Source organism: Oncorhynchus kisutch, linkage group LG12, assembly GCF_002021735.2.
Source record: "Oncorhynchus kisutch isolate 150728-3 linkage group LG12, Okis_V2, whole genome shotgun sequence".
In the NCBI taxonomy this organism is placed as follows: domain Eukaryota; kingdom Metazoa; phylum Chordata; class Actinopteri; order Salmoniformes; family Salmonidae; genus Oncorhynchus; species Oncorhynchus kisutch.
In genome coordinates, this window is record NC_034185.2 from 48530376 (window position 1) to 48550123 (window position 19748).

Below are 19748 nucleotides of genomic sequence, written 5' to 3' on the forward strand. Positions count from 1 at the left end.
TGTACTTTAGGAACTGTCAGGTTCCTAAAGGGGAATTTCATCCCCCAAATAAGTTTTTATATTTGTCATTATGTCAAACACATTCCCTCAAATTGTTTATGTCAACGTTTCAGTTCTCAAGATAAATTGCTAAAATTGCTTATATTACTTTTACAGCTGGACACAGTTTATCGAAACAAATATGGATCCAGTTTTAATCGCACAGAGGTTCTAGGTTTCAGGTACGTAGTTATTCTTGAGTTTTTATTTAGATTTTGGGCCATTATTGGAATACATTTTAAGATAATTGTATTCATCAATTAATTTAAAGGGAAATCATTAAATTGTGGTAGTGTTCATATTTGTCATAGCATTTAAATATGAATTTGCTTTACTGATGGTATCATATTAATTGTTTTTCATTTTTTTCACTTTCCAGTCAAGGTTCGGTTGTGGTAGATGCTAAGCTGATATTTAACAATGCCAGCTCAGTCCCTGAGTCCAGTGCAGTGGTTGAAACCTTGATAGAGAATGTCTCAAGCAACAGCTCTTATTTCTCTCTCCCATTGAACACAACTTCTATCGTGGCAACAAGTACGACACCTTACTATTCTGAACTCTAAATGACTTAGTATTTCCAAGTACTCTCTCTACCTCAGGTGTTTTAAAGACCAAGTTATCATACAGCTGCACTTCTTTATATATCTGCATTTTACTGTCCTAAGTTTGAGTATACTCAATTAATTATATTAATCGGTCTCTATATTACTTAACTGTTTAACATTCTAAGAATATTATAACAACTGAAACAAATTCCTACAAACGATTATTGATTGGACATCAAGTAATCTATTCTATCTTGTCATGTCACAATACAATTCTGATCATTAACAGTGATCAGATGTTGTCAAAGCTGTGTGCAATGCCTAATGTTGATTTTTTCTTTAAGATCAATACATCTTCTGTTATACACACATAATGATATCTGATGATTTGCTGTCTTCCAGGAGTTGACTCACCTACAACTACTACTTCTACTCCAGATCCTCCAATATCAACACCATATACGGTCATGAACGCAACTTCGGCCCCCTCAAACAGGTCAACTACAAACATGGTTGTCAATGCAACATCGGATCCTGTGAATCTGTCAACAACACACATAGTGCCCAATGGACCATCAGCGCCCATAAATGTGTTAACATCAGCCCAAAATGCTGTCAATGTCACATCAGGACCTGTAACACAAAGCAATACAACTTCAACACTATCAACTACAACCCCATCTTTGTCAACTACCCCAATAGTCAACACAACAGCTCCTTCAACTGCCCCCATAGTCAACACAACAGCAACTCCAACTACCCCAGTAGTCAGCACAACAGGTCCTCCAACTACTGCAGTAGTAAAAACATCTCTAGCTCCAACCGCTCCGATAACCAATTTGACCGAAGTACTAACTACCCCATTACCAACTACGCCGGTAGCAACTACCCCAGTAACAACTACCCAAGTGCCAACTACAACGGCATCCCGTGCAACAGAGGCGCCACTGACCAGCTCACAACTGTCACTGCAGTTCAGCCTGACATCTACCTTCAATAGCTCTCTGAGCAACAGCAGTTCACCAGAGTTCCTGGCTTTGTCAAATCATGTGACTACACAGGTAACTTTCATTTAATTTAATACAGTGTCGTTAGTTGTTTGAAAGACGCATGACAACAATCAGAATCATGATATGGCATCTTGATACCAGCCTTACATTGTTGAATTGTTATTATAATATAACTTCTGTATACATTTTTTTTCAGCTGGATAATTTGTTCAAGGCTCTATTTGGAGTCAGTTTCCTTCGAACTGTTGTGAATAGTTTCAGGTGGGTACATAATTATCATCTGAAAAATAACATTTCAATGAGCATTGTTATTTAGTATGCCTTGGGAGTGGGTTGTTACTGAAGTAACGCTTGTAAAAGTTCTTAACATTTTTCTCATATTATTTTCAGGTCAGGGTCAATTGTGGTGAATTCTACGTTGATATTCAACAACATCAGCTCAGTGCCCAACGATAGCCTGGTAGCACAAACTTTACAAACTGCCATTACTTCCAACACGTCTGGCCTGACCTTGCCTATCAATTCATCCTCCATTGTGGTCACACGTAAGACAATTCATCAACACATCGCTTTACCTATTCTCACACACTCAAAACACTAGATGGCGCCGAAAGATAGGGCTGCCTCGCTTCTAGTTCTTAGGAGACTTTGTAGTGTTTCGTTTTTTAATGTATTTTTTCTCACATTGTTTGCCCAGAAAATATATGTGTTATTTATTACAGCTGGGAAGCACTATTAGATATCAGAGCAACGGTAACTCACCAGCACTACCTGCATTATGACCAGCAATACGACTTTCCCCAAGCAGATCCTTTGTTTGCACCACCGCTGACCCAAAACAACGCCGGGGAAAAAGGGGTCCTCGGAGAGTTCTTCTAGTCCATCTTAGAAGGCGTGCACATGACACACCTCTCCAGAGTATATTATTTGCTAATGTTCAGTCCCTGATTAACAACGTTGATGAGATTAGGGCAAGGGTTTCTTTCCAGAGAGACATCACGGATTGCAACATACTCTGTTTCACGGAAACATGGCTCTCTCGGGATATACTGTCGGAGTTGGTCCAGCAATCTGTATTATCAGTTCATCGCACCGACAGTAATAAACATCTCGCTGGGAAGAAGAAGGAGATGTATGTTTGATGATTAACAACAAATTATGTAATTGTGATAACATAGAGGAACATACAAGTCCTTTTGTTCACCTGACCTAGAATACCTCACAATCATATATCCCCCCTCAAGCTGATACCACGATGGCCCTCAAGGAACTTCACTGGACTTTATGCAAACTGGAAACCATATATCCGGAAGATGCATTTATTTTAGCTGGAGATTTGAACGAAGCAAATTTGAGAAAAAGGCTGCCTAAATTCTATCAGCAATTTGAGTGTAGTACTCATGCTGCTAAAACACTTGACCACTGTTACTCCAACTTCCGGGATGCATACCAGTCCCTCCCCCGCCCTCCTTTTGGCAAATCTGACCACAACTCCATTTTTCTGCTCCCTTCCTATAGGCAGAAACTCAAACTGTTAGTACCCGTGCTGAGGACTATTCAACGCTGGTCTGACCAATTGGAATCCGTGTTTCAAGACTGTTTTGGGATATATTCCGGGTAGCTTCCGAGAATAATATGGGCGAATTCACTAAAACGATAACTGAGTTTATCAGGAAGTGTATAGGAATTTTGTACCCACTGTGACTATTAGAACCAACCCTAACCAGAGACCGTGGATAGATGGCAGTATTCGCGTAAAACAGAAAACACAAACCATCTCGCATTTAAACATGGAAGGTGACTGGGAATATGGAAGAATACAAACAGAGTAGTCATTCCCTCCGACAAGGCAATCAAACAGGCAAAACGTCAGTATAGAGACAAAGTGGATTCACAATTCAACGGCTCAATACGTATGTGGCAGGGTCTACAGACAATCATGGATACAAAAGGAAAACCAGAGGAAACAAAAGGAAAACCAGCCATGTTGCGGACTACGACGTCTTGCTTCTTGGTTACTAAAACAATGCAATAAAGGGTCCCTAGTGGACTAAACCGACATGACGGCTTGGGAGACAATTGACAGGGGTGGGGACAGATAAAGAGTGGGAAAGACATAATGGGACCCACTACACACAGTTGATAAAAAGGCTCATTGAAATGATAATACTTTTCACATGAACAGCCGCTCGTTTGAAAAGAATTGCAATATATATATTCATGCCTGTATGTCTTGTTGTCTCTTTGACGAAATCTTCGGTCTGTCTGCTGGAGAGTCGGTCGACAGAAATTCTCTGGCTGTGTCCACCAGAGATCAAAGTCTTTCATAGTTGTAGCTCTGTTACAATGGATACGTCAGATGTACCAATGGTTGTTCTATAGGGAATTGTTCTCCAGAATGGATCTTTCAGAGTACAATTCGGTCGTTTGATTGTGAAATGTTCTCCTCTCGTCTTCGGTCGAGTTTCCTAGACTATTTCACATATACAGCTGCAGACTGTGAATGTGTGCATCTTTAGTTTTGTAGATTTCCTAACCATTCGCAACGTCCGGTTCAACACTGTCCGTCTGCTTGTTCTGTAGAGTAGTTGCCATTTCAACGTGGGGACTCCCGTCCCTGCGTTTTCTTGACTAATTGTACATTTTCTCACGAGTGGGTTTTATGCACTCGGGGGAAAAGGGGTGTTCCCTCCTTTTGTCGTAATGTCTGTGCTTACACTGACTTGGTTAAGAAGTCTAAAATCACATTACATCTTCTCACAAATGGTTTCAATTTTAATCATATCAGTTCCCCAAAATTTGGGTATGACCCTGACAACTGGGAAATATATACATTCAAAGATACAGTTATGTTGTTATTCTGTCCTTCATGAGATCCCAAAACACAACTGATCAGACACTTCAACTCATATGTTTATTAAGGTATTCTATAATATTATACTGTTTTCTTAGTCTATGCCAATCTGATATTGCTCACCCATATATTTATATATTCTTAAATCCATTCGTTGCTTAGATTTGTGTGTTTTCGGAATATGTTGTGGAATTGTTAGATATTAATTGTTAGATATTGCTGCACTGTCGGAACCAGAAGCACAAGCATTTCGCTACACACGCAGTAACATCTGCTAAACACGTGTATGTGACCAATATTTTTATTAATTGCAAAATGTAAACATTGCATTGAATGTTGCATTTTTGCAGGCGCTACTACAATGACTAATGCAACCACCTCCGCTGCAACAACTGATGCTCCAACTGCAGCTGTGACCACCACCACTCTGGCAGATGTCACCACGACCCCTCCGGCAGTGGCCAAAACCACCACCACCGCTGTTCCGGCAGCAGCCACCACCACCGCTGTTCCGGCAGTAACCACCACCACCGCTGTTCCGGCAGTAACCACCACCACCGCTGTTCCGGCAGTAACCACCACCACCGCTGTTCCGGCAGTAACCACCACCACCGCTGTTCCGGCAGTAACCACCACCACCGCTGTTCCGGAAGCAGCCACCACCACTGCAGTCGCACCAACTGACCCTCCTTCTTCTAGTGAAGGAACCCTGATTCTTCGGTTCAGTCTCGATGAGAAATTCACCTCGGATCTTGCCAACCCGTCCTCTTCAGCATTCAAGGCTCTGGCTGGCAAAGTGGTCTCAGAGGTAAGTATCCAAATGCCTTTTCATCAATACACACCACACCAAAGAGACTGGATATCAGTGGGCATCTTATTGTTAGATTATTCAGTGCAAAGTTATCGTACTCTTGGACCTCCCCGTTGAGAACAATGACCAGACTTTTTTTTAAATGGTCTTCTTAGTGGACATGAACCCTTGTGCCTGCCTAACAGCTATTAGGGGCAACAGAGAGTACAATGTGCACAGCATGGGAAATATTTACAGTTTTGCATGTCAGTAGTCAAGTCATTAAGATGTTAAACAAACACAGCATCTTATGATGCAAAATGGATCATACCTGCTGTGTTTCTGTATTTTGAATGTTAACTCTTGGAACTACCGCTCCCGGATCCGGGAGAATTGTCATCAACTGACACTAATTAGCATAACGCAACGGACAAAAAATATTACTAGAAAATATTCATATTCATGAAATCACAAGTGAAATATATTGAAACACAGCATAGCCTTTTGTTAATCACCCTGTCATCTCAGATTTTGAAATTATGCTTTACAGCCAAAGCAAGACAACCATTTGTGTAAGTTTATCGATCGCCTAGCATGGCATAATGGCTAGCTAGCAGCAGGCAGCTTGGCCACGAAAATCAGAACAGTAATCAAATTAAATCGTTTACCTTTGATGAGCTTTCACTCAGGAGACTCCCAGTTAGATAGCAAATGTTCCTTTTTTCTATAAAAATTATTTTTGTAGCCAAATAGCGATGTTTGTTCTTCACGTTTAGCTGAGAAATCGACCGGAAATTGCGGTCACGACAACGCCGAAAAATATTCCAAATTAGGTCCATAATATCGACAGAAACATGGCAAACCTCATAATCAAACCTCAAGGTGTTTTTCTAATATCTATTCGATAATATATCAACCGGGTCAGTTGGCTTCTTAGTAGGAGCGAGAGAAACATATCACTCTGAGAGCCACCAGCTGTCCACTGACGCAATGTTGTCGCTCACGCTCATTTTTTCAAAATAAAAGCCTGAAACTATGTCTTGTGACACTAGACACATTAGGGAAGCCATAGAAAAAGGAATCTGGTTGATATCCCTTTCACTGCTCAATAGGGATGCATAGGAACACAGAGGTTTCTAAATAAGAGTCACTTCCTGATTGGATTTTTCTCAGGCTTTCGCCTGCAATATCAGTTCCGTTATACTCACAGACAATATTTTAACAGTTTTGGAAACTTTAGAGTGTTTTCTATCCTAAGCTGTCAATTATATGCATATTCTATTATCTGGTCCTGAGGAATAACCCATTTACTTTGGAAACATTATTTTTCCAAAAATGACAATAGTGCCCCCTAGTTTCAAGAGGTTTATATCTTGAAAATGTGATTGCTGACATGCAAACATTTTGAGGATTATATCAACAATTGACTAATGAAACAAATAATAAAAGTCCGTTTTTGAGTGGCGTATTCCTAACTTTGGAATTTGAAGTTTGGAGCAACTTCGAAATTTGACGTTGTATAGCATGTCAGTATTCATGTATGACACATTTTCCGTTAATAGTTAAGGTTTTGGATAGGGTTAAAACAGTATGTTTAGGCATTCATTCCGAAAGGTTAAGTTAACGGTTAATGTTTGGGATAGAGTTGAAAGAAAAACATAATAAACTAGTGTCTACAACTGGTATTGAACCTGCAACCTATTATGGGATTTCCTGATGTCTTTACGATATGGACAGGCATCCAATTTCAAGGTCAATCTTGAGCAGTCTGGGCTTTGTTCTATGACATCAAAGCGTTATTTATTATAATTCTCAACATCTAATTTTTCAGAACACATTAATAAGTCCTCTTGATTTACACCATTTCCCTCTCTCAGAAAAAAAACTGCTAAAGTATCCCAATTAGCAGACGAGTCTGGGGCACCTTCTTGTAGCGCTTGGTGTTTTGACTCCTTGACTCTGTTAAGCTTTGGTAATCATATTTTAATATTTCAATGCAGGTGAACAAGATTTTTGCTAGAACCCCAAGCTTCCTTCGTTCCATTGTCAACTCATTCAAGTAAGTATGAATTCTCATTACCGACTTGAATACTTTGATTATGACAGTGATGATAATGATTTCTGTGGGTTGTCCATTTTCTTTCCTAGGAGTGGATCTGTAGTTACCAACATGACTCTGGTGTTCAGTAACAAATCTTCGGTTCCCAGCGCATGCAGCGCACAGGCAACTTTCACCATCAGTTCCACCTCCCTGAACATCCTACAGGGCAGCGTCAATGTTGGTATGTATTAATTGGCACAATACAACTACACATATGTAAGAGCAAAGTCAACATTTGAACAGAAACATGAAAAGACAATCTACTTTCATCATTCACTGAACCATATCTTTATTTTTCCTACTTTTTCAGAGTCATCAGTCAATTCAGGAAGTGCTCCCCGACCCACTTCCTTCTGTCTGGCTTTCTTGCCTCTCACTTTGGCACTGCTAATGGTACAGTTGCTGGCTAACTAATAGCCTGTGTCATAGCTCCTATGGCATTTTTTTCACCAATGAATTGTTTTCCAGCTCTCATAGAGACAGCCTTATGATTAAGGACCTGCTTTGGCAGAAGAATGCACAATGGATTGTGCCTGTGTTAATTGGCAAAATATATATATATATATATTTAATGTACATTCCCCCAAGTACATACACAAACAAAACACACCTAATTGTACATTTTGATGTCAAGTATGATATTTGTGACATTCCTTAAGAAATCATATAGTTTTTTTTCTGCTTATGAATACAATGCATATACCTTTTCTTTCAAGTGACTGTATTTATACTTAACCATATAGGCTCCAAAGACATTACTTATTTATTTGCATCTTGCACACAGCAGCTTGCACATGTTTTATCTTTTAGATTAATACAGAAAATAACTGAAAGATTAGAAAACCGTTCCTACAACATGTGACATCCAAATCCTATTGTATACTTTTTGTATTGTGTTATTTGATCATAGTTGCATTTTTAGTTATTAACTGATTGTAACTACTTTATATCTGTTTTTAAATTCACCAAATACCTTTATGATATTTACTTTTAGTTATTTTGGGCAAATCACTGAAGTGTGTCAAAGGGGCCGATGACGTAATGCTGAGCACTGCACTGTTAAAAACATTGTAACTTCTTATCTTGTTAATATTCAATCCAATATGTAAAACACGTAGAAGTACATTTTCTTCATTACTGTTTTAATATAATTCTTTTTTGGGTCATGTAATTGGGTTGAATAATTTATTCAGAAGTTACCATGTGAGTAACAATTTACAAACCTGCACCCCAAATTACATTTATAAACAGTAATCTTATATTTATACTGAACAAAAATATAAACACAACATGTAAAATGTTAGCCCCATGTTTCATGAGCTGAAATTTTAAGATCCCAGAAATGTGCCATAAGCAAAAAAAAGCTTCTTTTTCTCAAATGTTGTGCACCAATTTGTTTTCATCTCTGTTAGTGAGAATATGTCCTTTGCCAAGATAATCCACCCCCCATAACAGTTTTGGCATATGACCACTTTACATGTTGCATGTATATGTTTGTTCAGTATTCCTGTAAATCTATCTATTTATCTTTCTATCTGTCATTAAATAAACGTTTTGAATGAAACATTAAATCTTGTTTTTTTTTCTTTGAGAAAGTAGTGTTCCAATTTATAAACGCAGTAGAAAATGGTGACTCGCACTCAACATTGAAAAATACCAGTTCATATTCTGAGCAATACCATCAATACGAATAATACCTCAAGTTTGTTTAAGAAATGTGTGAGATGTTTTTGCATTATGGTCATTGAAATTATACATCACCTAATTTAACATATGGAGTACAAAACTATATGGGGATATCAACGACAGCAGGGGAAAGTGTGTAGATAGATACATATATCCAAGATGGGAAAATGCAAAGTGTCACGAATCCCGCTTCCTGAGCCTGTGTTTCTGTCCTGGAGTGTGTTTCCGGTGTCCTGGAACGCACCCTGTCTGGTTGCCGGGCGAATTAGCTTGTTGGGAGATCATGTTCACCCGCACCTGTATTCCATCAGTAATATGCACACCTGTCCTGATCATCACCTCTCCCCTTCAAAAACTCTGACCTGACATCCATTCCCTGCCGGATCGTTAGCCATGAACAGTATGTTGTGCCATAGTATCAGCCTCAAGTTGGATAGAATTTGTTTAGTTGTTTTTTACGTATTACTTGCCTTAAACTTACCTCCGTTTGTTCTGTCTTCAGTTACTCACCCTGATCGTTTACCCCATTCCCGCCTTGTCGTCGGAGGATTCCGCTATCCCATTGGATCCACCTATTTACTCCCATCAACTCACTACCGCTGCCCGCTACGCCACCTGGATATATCTACCCATTCACATTCACTTGTAAATAAATACTCACCTTCTTCCTACTCTCCTTCCTACTCTCCTTGTCCCAGAAGGGTTCGATTTTGAAAGAACGTGACACAAAGGAAGAAATGAGAAGCACATAGCATCATACACCGCTCACACACTGCATGAGCACTATATATCTTCTGAACACTAAAGATCTCTCTTATTCAAAACCAAAAACGCAATATATATATATATATATATATATTTTGCAAACCTCCATCAAGCTCCTTAATTAATGGCATGAAATTGTCTCTTTTTAAGTTTCATTCTGTCCTTTAGTAATATCAATCACTCCACAAAATAAGTTTCTTCAACTGAAAATAAAGTTTAGTTTAGAAATCTCCTACAACGTTGTATGCTTGTTTTTGTAGTATGGAAAGTATATTTATATATTATTACTAAGTAACATAATATGGGGTGTAATGGATTATGATGAACCTATATCAAAACTGTTGGGCAAATTAAAGTTCAATGATGAAACCACCAATTCTCACCATCAGTAAACCCCTTGATCCTTGCCTCCTCCTCCCAGCCAATAAAAGTATATGGACAGTTAGGAGCAGAAGCTCTGAGCTGTCACATCAGGCCCATGTGTACAACTTCTAACTAGGCAATTGTGGCATCCTGTAGTGGAGCGGGTCGATAGCTTCAAGTTCCTCGAAGTCCACATCACTAAGGACCTTTCATGGTCCAAACTCATCAACACAGTTGTGAAGAGGGCATGGCAATGCCTCTTACCCCTCAGGAGGCTGATAAGATTTGGCACGGGCCCTCAGATCCTCAAAAGGTTATAAAGCTGCACCACTGAGTGTATCTTGACTGGCTGCATTACTGTTTGGTATGATAACGGCTTGGCATCCGACGGTAAAGGCACTATAGAGGGTAATGCGTTAGGCCCAGTAGATCAATGGGGCCGAGCTTTCTTGACCTCTATAACAGGCGGTGTCAGAAGAAAGTTCTAGCCGACTGTAGCTCAGGACCTGAAGCAAGGATACAGTATGCATATCCATTTGAAAGGAAACACTTGGACGTTTGTTAAAATGTGAAATTTATCTAGGAGAATATAACACATTAGATCTGGTAAAAGATAGTACAAACAAAAAAATATGTGTTTTCTGTATTTTTTAATTCCATCATCTTTGAGAAGCAAGAGAAGGCCATACATTATTAAGACAGGAACCTAGGTGTAAATTAGATGTTGTCCACAAGATGGCAGCAGTGTGTCTGTGCAACATTTCAGACTGATCCAGTGAAGTATTACCTCCTACACAATATTTTGCATCAAGTCTGCCAGGAGTTTGCTCAAATGTGCTGAATTGGTCAACTTATACATTTTCAAGTACATAACTATGGAGAACGTAGACAAGTCCTATGGTAATAAAGGTTTTAAATGTACACACTCCCAGGAATGTCATACATGATGAATTATTAGCTTCACTACAGTAAAGACACTAACCTTCACACATCTAGATGGCCGGGCGGGAAGGGTGTGGAGCCAGAGACAGGAGTGGGGTCAAACTGTACTGCCTAGTTCCTACATTTTAATATAAACATGAATCTTTTCAAACAAAACTACACTACATTTTATCTCTGGGACCCTCAGGATGACAAATCAGAGCAAGACTACTGAGTGTAAGTACATTATTTACCTTCAGATGTGAATGTATCAAACCAGTTGCCTTGATGAAAGTGTTTTGTTGTTTTGCACTATCCTCAAACAATAGCATGGTCTTTTTGTCTATACTAGCTACTGTAAATTGGACACTGCAGTTAGATTAACAAGAATATACGCTTTCTGCCCATATAAGACATGTCCATGTTCCGGAAAGTTGGCTGCTGTACACAACGTTTTCTAGTCACATTATCGAATATTGAGCAACAACCGTCCTGGTTTAGGGACACCGATGCCGTAGAGGTTAAAATCCCCATTGGCCTCATGGTGAAATTCCTGAGCAGTTTCCTTACCTGTTTGGGCTATTGGGCAGCATTTTCACTTTTGGATGAAAAGCATGCCCAGAGTAAACTGCCTGCTACTCAGTCCCAGATGCTAATATATGCATATTATTAGTAGTATTGGATAGAAAACACTCTGAAGTTTCTATAACTGTTTGAATGATGTCTGTGAGTATAACATAACTCATACGGCAGGCAAAAACCTGAGAAAAAAATCCAACCAGGAAGTGGGAAACCTGAGGTTTGTAGTTTTTCAACTCAGCCCCTATTGAAGATACAGTGGGATATTGGTCATCTTGCACTTCCTAAGGCTTCGACTAGACGTCAACAGGCTTTAGAACGTTGTTTGATGCTTCTACTGTGAAGTGGGGCCGAATGAGATCATTTAGAATAGCTGTCTTCAAAGTAATGACTCGGGACGTCGGGTTTGATATGAAAGCTTATTTTAGTAATAATACTTGTTCACGTTACATTTACAACTTTAGATTCTACAGAGCAATGAAAGTAAGATGCTAGCGAAAAGGTCAGCTTTACACTTTACACCTGCACATAACTGGCGCGTTATCTCTCTCATTCCTGTCGCAAAGCATTCTGGAACTTGCAGTCAAAAGCGTAATTCAATACTAACCAATACAATTACATATCTAAATAACTGTAAAGAAATGTCTTTAGATACAGCCCAATGAATTAACTTAAACATTAACTCTGTAACACATTAAAGTTACAACACCCCCCCCCCCCCCCCGATGATCTTCATCTAGATCTCTAGGCAGTATATCAACTGAATAGGTCTCCTCAAGGTCTCCTGAAGCAGTACAAACTGAACATGACCTAACCAGGCCACCTCGGCCTGGAAACAGTTCCTCAATCTTTCCTAGTGTCTGGGTGTGTTTCCAGGTTTGTCCGCTAGCGTTCCCAGACAGGTTAATCTACGGTAACTAGGTAAGAAAGGACGCCTGTGTCTTTGTAGTGACTAGGTTTATTGATACCCAATCCAAAGCCTAATTAATAACTTCATCATGCTCAAAGGGATACCAATCGTTGCCCTTCTTTTAAAAAATTGCTATTTTTCTTGATATCCAATTGGTACTAACGATATTGTTTCATTGCTGCAAGTTCACTACGGACTCTGGAGAGGCAAAGGTTTTATAGCCCTTCGAAAAACACAATCCTGCAAGGCCACACTGCTTCTTGTCATACCACTCGCTTAACCCGGAAGCCAGCCGCACCAATGTGTTAGAGGAAAAACTTTGCAACTAGCGACAAGTCAGCTCGAAGGCACCTGGTCCACCACTAGTAGCCATAGACCACGATGACACAAGTAAATCCCAGCCGGCCAAACCCTGCCCTAACGTCACCCAATGGATCTCCTGGTCACCCACGGCTCTAGTGGTACCTCAGCATTGTGATTTCAGTGCCTTAGACCGCTGCACCACTCGGGAGACCAATTGGTGCCCATCTTTGCGAGGTGTTGAAAAACCTCCCTGGTCTTTGTGGTTGAATCTGTGCGTGAACTTCACTACTTGAATAAAGGACCTTACAGATAATTGTATGTGTGGGGTACATAGATGGCGTAGTCATTAAGCAATCATGTTAACCACCTAGTATCACAGTCCATGAGATTTATGTGATTTGTAATGCACATTTTTACTCCTGAACTTATTTCGTTTATCCATATAAAAATGGGTTAATATATACTTGTTGACTCCAAACATTTCAGCTTTAAATGTTTATTAATTTAGGACATTTTCGACAAACAAAATTCCAATTTGACATTATTGGCTATTGTGTGTAGATCAGTGACAAAAATCTGAATTGTATCAATTTTAAGCTGTAACAGTGACTGCCCAATGACACAAAGCAAAAGACACAGACTTTTTGAAGGAGACATAAGTCGGCTGCAGGGCCATTTGTAGTACAATTGCTTTTAAAATGGAGCTCGGTAAATACAAAGGTGTACATCTGGGCTGCATTGTGTATGTCTGTTAACCTAATCCCATAATGTGTGGCATAAATACATGACTGAGAATTGAAGAGAGAGTTAGAACCACATCAGTTAAAGAGAGTGATAGAACCACATCAGTTAAAGAGAGGGTTAGAACCACATCGGTTAAAGAGAGGATTAGAACCATATCAGTTAAATAGAAGGATAGAACCAGAACAGTTAAAGAAAGGGATAGAACTAGATCAGTTGAAGACAGAGATAGAACCAGAGAGAGGTTTAGAACCACATCAGTGAAAGGGAGGGTTAGAACCACATCAGTTCACGGGTCATTTGTGTGTAGCAAATGCATTCTCTCTCTCTCTCTCTCTCTCTCTCTCTCTCTCTCTCTCTCTCTCTCTCTCTCTCTCTCTCTTTCTCTCTGAACAGGTTGTACTGCAGACAAGATTAGAAAACAGGACGAATTACTGTTAATAAAAAGAAGAAAGTTATTTCATTCTCAGGTCACATGCTACGTCTGCTACGTCACATGCTACACATGCTATGTCTGGAAGTTCCTGGGGAAGGGCTGGTTTCTCAACAACCAAGATGTGACAGACACACACACTACGCCTTGAGGTGACCACATCCTCCGTCTCTCTCTTTCTCTCTCTCAATATCCAATACAGAAATGGTCAACGTTCAGAATGTAATTCAACAAACAAAAATGGCTGATGGTACTGATGTTGTGTATTACCTTTAATACTGTATATAGATTAAATAGTACATAGAGACATATAAAACTAATCTCAATAGTTGTCTGTCTCTAATTTTCTGGAAAGTTGCAGAACTAACATTACTGGTTGATCATTGTAACAATAACCACAGTAACCTGAATAACATCCACTTGCTACCAGGAAGCTACTACTGTCTTGAATTCTTTGAATGAGACAAATATTTTACCTGCAGAAGGTGTGTGACTGCGTAGGCCATTCAAGGATTGGTCTACGCAGACCCACAACGCTCTGACAACCAACAGTTGACCTCTAAAAGCTTAAAGCATTGTCTGGAGTCACGCAGGCTTCAGAAACTAATCACAATCCTTGACTCTTTCCACATTTTGTTGTGTTAAAGCCTGAATTGAAAATTGATTAAATTGAGATTTGTTGTCACTGGCCTACACACAATACCCCATAATGTTTTGACTTTTTTTTACAAATGAATTGAAAATGAAAAGCAGAAATGTCTTGAGTCAAGAATTCAACCCCTTCATTCTGGCAAGTCTAAATTAGTTCAAAAGTACACATTTGCTTTAACAAGTCACATAATAAGTTGCATGGACTCACTCTGTGAGCAAACAATAGTGTCTAACATGATTTTTGAATGACTACCTCATCTCTGTATTTCACACATACAATTATCTGTAAGGTCCCTCAGTCGAGCAGTGAATTTCAGACTCAACCACAAAGACCAGGGAGGTTTTCCAATGCCTCACAAAGAAAGGACCTATTGGTAGTAAAAATTCCTGTGAGGATGGAGAAGTTATTGATTACACTGTATGGTGTATCAATACACCCAGTCACTACAAAGATACAGGCATCCTTCCTAACTAATTTGGCGGAGAGGAAGGAAACTGATTTCACCATGAGGCCAATAGTGACATTAAAAAAGTTACGGTGTTTAATGGTAGTGATAGGAGAAAAACTGAGGATGGATCAACAATATTGTAGTTACTCCACAATACTAACCTAATTGACATAGTGAAAAGAAGGAAGTCTGTACAGAGTAATTGCTTTCCAAAACATGCATCCTGTTAACAACAAGGCACTAAATTAATACTGCAAAAAATGTGGCAAAGCAATTCACTTTTTGTCCTGAATACAAAGTGTTATGTTTAGGGCAAATCCAATGCAACACATTATCTAGTACCACTCTCCATATTTTGAAGCATAGTGGTGGCTGCATCATGTTATGGGTATTTGTTGTTCAACTAGGCAAGTCAGTTAAGAACAAGCTCTTATTTACAGTGACGGCCTAGGAACAGTGGGTTAACTGCCTTTTTCAGAACGACAGATTTATACTTTGTCAGCTCAGGGATTCAATCTAGCAACCTTTCGGTTACTGGCCCAACACTCTAACCTCAAGGCTATCTGTCACCTCAGGTATGCTTGTAATTGTTAAGGACTGGGGAGTTTTTCAGAAAAAAAATAATCAGACTGGAGCTAAGCACAGGCAAAATCCTAGAGGCGAACCTGGGATAGTCTGCTTTCCACCAGACACTGGGAAATCATTTCCCTTTCAGCAGGACAATAACCTAAAGCACAAGGCCAAATCTACACTGGAGTTGCTGACAAAAAAAGATGGCGAAGGTTCCTAAATGTCAGAGTTACAGTTTTGACTTAATATCTACTTGAAAATCTAAGGCAATACTTGAAAATGGTTGTCTAGCAATGACCAACAATCAATTTGACAGCGCCTGCAGAATTTAGAAAATAATAATGGGCAAGAATTGTACAATCCATGTTCAAAGCTCTTAGGGACTTACTCAGAAAAATGCACAGCTGTAATCACTGCCAAAAATTACTCAGGGGTGTGAATATTATGTAAATGAGATATTTCTGTATTTCCTTTTCAATACATTTCCAAAATGTTTAAAAACATGTTGTAATTTTGTCATTACGGGTTATTGTGTGTGGGGAAACAATCTATTTAATTAATTTTGAATTCAGTCTGCAACACAACAATATGTGAAATTAGTCAAGGGGTATGACTATGTAAGGAGTGTGATAGAAAAAGTACGTATTTACCTGATTTATTTAACAATTAATATTTAACTAACAGTAACATATTTCTGTCCTACTGATGCTGTGTTTTTTTTTGGTCTCCACTAGCTTCCTGCAGTTAGTCTGGGCGTGTGGTCAAGAAATGGATTTTGATAGAAACAGCTTGAGCTGACAATGACTTGGTGATAAAAACCTAAAGCTGGCATTCCATAGATAAGATATGGTGTGTGTGACCCGAGATAGAGATAGCCTGAAAGAGTTTGGAACAATCAGTCAAGACTGTTGGGGTTGACCAGTCTCATTATTCCAATAATTCATCGATATTGAATAAAGATGATTGTTTGAAGAAATGACAAAGTCTCTCTCACTTGGTTAGAATTGCCACCACAGGAGCTTAATACAGTTATATTCCAGCCACAAGGGTGAAGCCCATGGAAAACAAGGAAAGTGGATTCATCCTTGTATCCCAAGAGAGGCACCCTTCAAATAAGAAATTGTGACATTTGAACCGTGAGAGTTTTCTGGGGCTTGGACCTACAAAGTCAAGTAGTGAAAAAAAATCTAAATGCACATCTCAAAGCGTTGATATTGCAGTAGTGAATACTACCAAACATGACATTACCTTACCAGGACAAGCAGTGATCAAGTCAAATCAAAGCTTATTTGTCACGTGCGCCGAATACAACAGCTGTAGACCTTACAGTGAAAGGCTTACTTACAGGCTCTAACCAATAGCGGAAAAATAGGTATTAGGTGAAAAACAGGTAGGTAAAGATATAAATCAACAGTAAAAAGACAGGCTATATACAGTAGCGAGGCTACATACAGACACTGGTTAGTCAGGCTGATTGCGGTAGTATGTACATGTAGATATGGTTAAAGTGACTATGCATATATGATGAACAGAGAGTAGCAGTAGTGTAAAAGAGGGATTGGCAGGTGGTGGGTGGGACACAATGCAGATAGCCTGGTTAGCCAATGTGCGGGAGCACTGGTTGGTTGACCCGATTGAGGTATTATGCACATGAATGTATAGTTAAAGTGACTATGCATATATGATAAACAGAGAGTAGCAGCAGTGTAAAAAGAAGGGGGGAGGCACACCATGCAAATAGTCTGGGTAGCCATTTGATTACCTGTTCAGGAGTCTTATGGCTTGGGGGTAAAAACTGTTGAAAAGCCTTTTTGTCCTAGACTTGGCACTCCAGTACCGCTTGTCATGCGGTAGTAGAGCGAACAGTCTATGACTGGGGTGGCTGGGGTCTTGACAATATTTAGGGTCTTCCTCTGACACCACCTGGTGTAGAGGTCCTGGATGGCAGGCAGCTTAGCCCCAGTGATGTACTGGACCATACGCACTACCCTCTGTAGTGCCTTGCGGTCAGAGGCCAAGCAATTGCCGTACCAGACAGTGATGCAACCATGCTCTCGATGTTGCAGCTGTAAAACCTTTTGAGGATCTCAGGACCCATGCCAAATCTTTTTAGTTTCCTGAGAGGGAATAGGCTTTGTTGTGCCCTCTTCACGACTGTCTTGGTGAGTTTGGATCATTCTAGTTTGTTGTTGATGTGGACACCAAGGAACTTGAAGCTCTCAACCTGTTCCACTACAGCCCCATCGATGAGAATGGGGGCGTGCTCGGTCCTCCTTTTTCTGTAGTCCACAATCATCTCCTTAGTCTTGGTTATGTTGAGGGATAGGTTGTTATTCTGGTACCACCTGGCCAGGTCTCTAACCTCCTCCCTATAGTCTGTCTCGTCATTGTCGGTGATCAGGCCTACCACTGTTGTGTCGTCTGCAAACTTAATGATGGTGTTGGTGTCGTGCCTGGCCATGCAGTTATGGGTGAACAGGGAGTACAGGAGGGGACTGTCAGGAAGTCCAGGATCCAGTTGCAGAGGGAGGTGTTTAGTCCCAGGATCCTTAGCTTGGTGATGAGCTTTGAGGGCACTATGGTGTTGAACGCTGAACTGTAGTCAATGAATAGCATTCTCACATAGGTGTTCCTTTTGTCCAGGTGGGAAAGGGCAGTGTGGAGTGCAATAGAGATTGCATCATCTTTGGATCTGTTTGGGTGGAATGCAAATTGGAGTGGGTCTAGGGTTTCTGGGATAATGGTGTTGATGTGAGCCATTACCAACCTTTCAAAGCACTTCATGGCTACGGACGTGAGTGCTAAGGGGCTGTAGTCATTTAGGAAAGTTGCCTTTGTGTTCTTGGGCACAGGGAATGGTTGTCTGCTTGAAACATGTTGGTATTACAGACTCAATCATGGACATGTTGAAAATGTCAGTGATAGGGGCATTACAGATAGTGGTAGCTTGTCACCTGGTTCCAGCGGCCAGTGAAGGAAAGGTTACTATAGCACACATTCATGACAGATCCCCACCGAAGCCTGGCACTGACACCTGTCACACAGAGTGGTGGGAACCACCTGTAGATGTACAGCACTTGAGCCAAGAACAACAAGCATTAGTCAAATAGATGCTCAGAGAGGAATCAGCCATTTTTGCCTAGATGACATGAACATAGGGTGCATTAAAAATCTCCAAATCGAGTTAACATTAACTTATAACATACCAGTAGAAAAGAAACACAATAGCCCCTTCAGTATGCCGAGGTGAAATGTCACCTTCAGAGGCTCCTGAATAAAAAATGAATTACCACTGCATCACCTCTGGTCTGTGTATGGAAAAATGGGTGTTTAAGACTTTGTGTTGATTACAGGTGATTGAACAAGAAGACTGTTCTGGAAATCCCATACCCCAAATACAGGAAATACTTGATGGTTTGGGTTGAAACTCATGGTTTACAGTTTTAGATCAATGAAAGGCAAACCACCAAGGCTTTGTGGGGTATAAGAGATCGAATCTGTATAACATATTTGGATGATGTGCTTATTTTTAGTCATTCATTTGATTTGATTTGATTTGATTTGATAACATGTGGAAGATGTCCGTCAGGTAGTCAGGCAGCAAAATAAATGGGGTAAAATAACGGACCCCTATTCCAGAATGAGGTCCATTATTTTGTAAAAATGATATATTCTGAAAATTACAGAATGGTTGTTAAAGAAATTGTAGCAGTGCAAGAACAGGTTAACAGGCCACCAACAAGTGAGAGAGCTGAGGAAACTACTGGGGTTTCTAGGGTACTACAGGGGTTATGTACAGAACTTCTCACAACATGCAAAATGTCTCTATGACTTACTAGCAGTGAAGTCTGGGACCCCAGCATCCGGGAAGCGAAGTAACACGGTGGCTATGTAGCTGGCCCACCAGAAGGTTATATGGGAGGATGCTCACCAGATAGCATTAGAATAGTTGGTGAGTGTGTTGACTAATGCACATGTGCTTCATTACCCAGATTTTATGGACCCTAATCTTCTTTTTTTTCATCTTTTTTTTCACCT

The 19748-nt window shown here is 40.0% G+C and overlaps 1 protein-coding gene across 1 annotated transcript in view; it reads left to right on the forward strand.

Annotated features, from left to right (window-relative positions):
- Positions 1 to 8905, forward strand: part of LOC116376475 (GATA zinc finger domain-containing protein 14) — a 40326-nt gene extending 31421 nt beyond the window's left edge. The window contains exons 5-13 of the mRNA XM_031836689.1: positions 157 to 221; positions 419 to 573; positions 987 to 1645; positions 1791 to 1855; positions 1985 to 2139; positions 4799 to 5256; positions 7239 to 7297; positions 7387 to 7520; positions 7650 to 8905. The gene's annotated coding sequence lies outside the window, so the exon portion shown is untranslated. The remainder of the gene's footprint in view (positions 1 to 156; positions 222 to 418; positions 574 to 986; positions 1646 to 1790; positions 1856 to 1984; positions 2140 to 4798; positions 5257 to 7238; positions 7298 to 7386; positions 7521 to 7649) is intronic.
- Positions 8906 to 19748: the final 10843 nt, after the last annotated feature.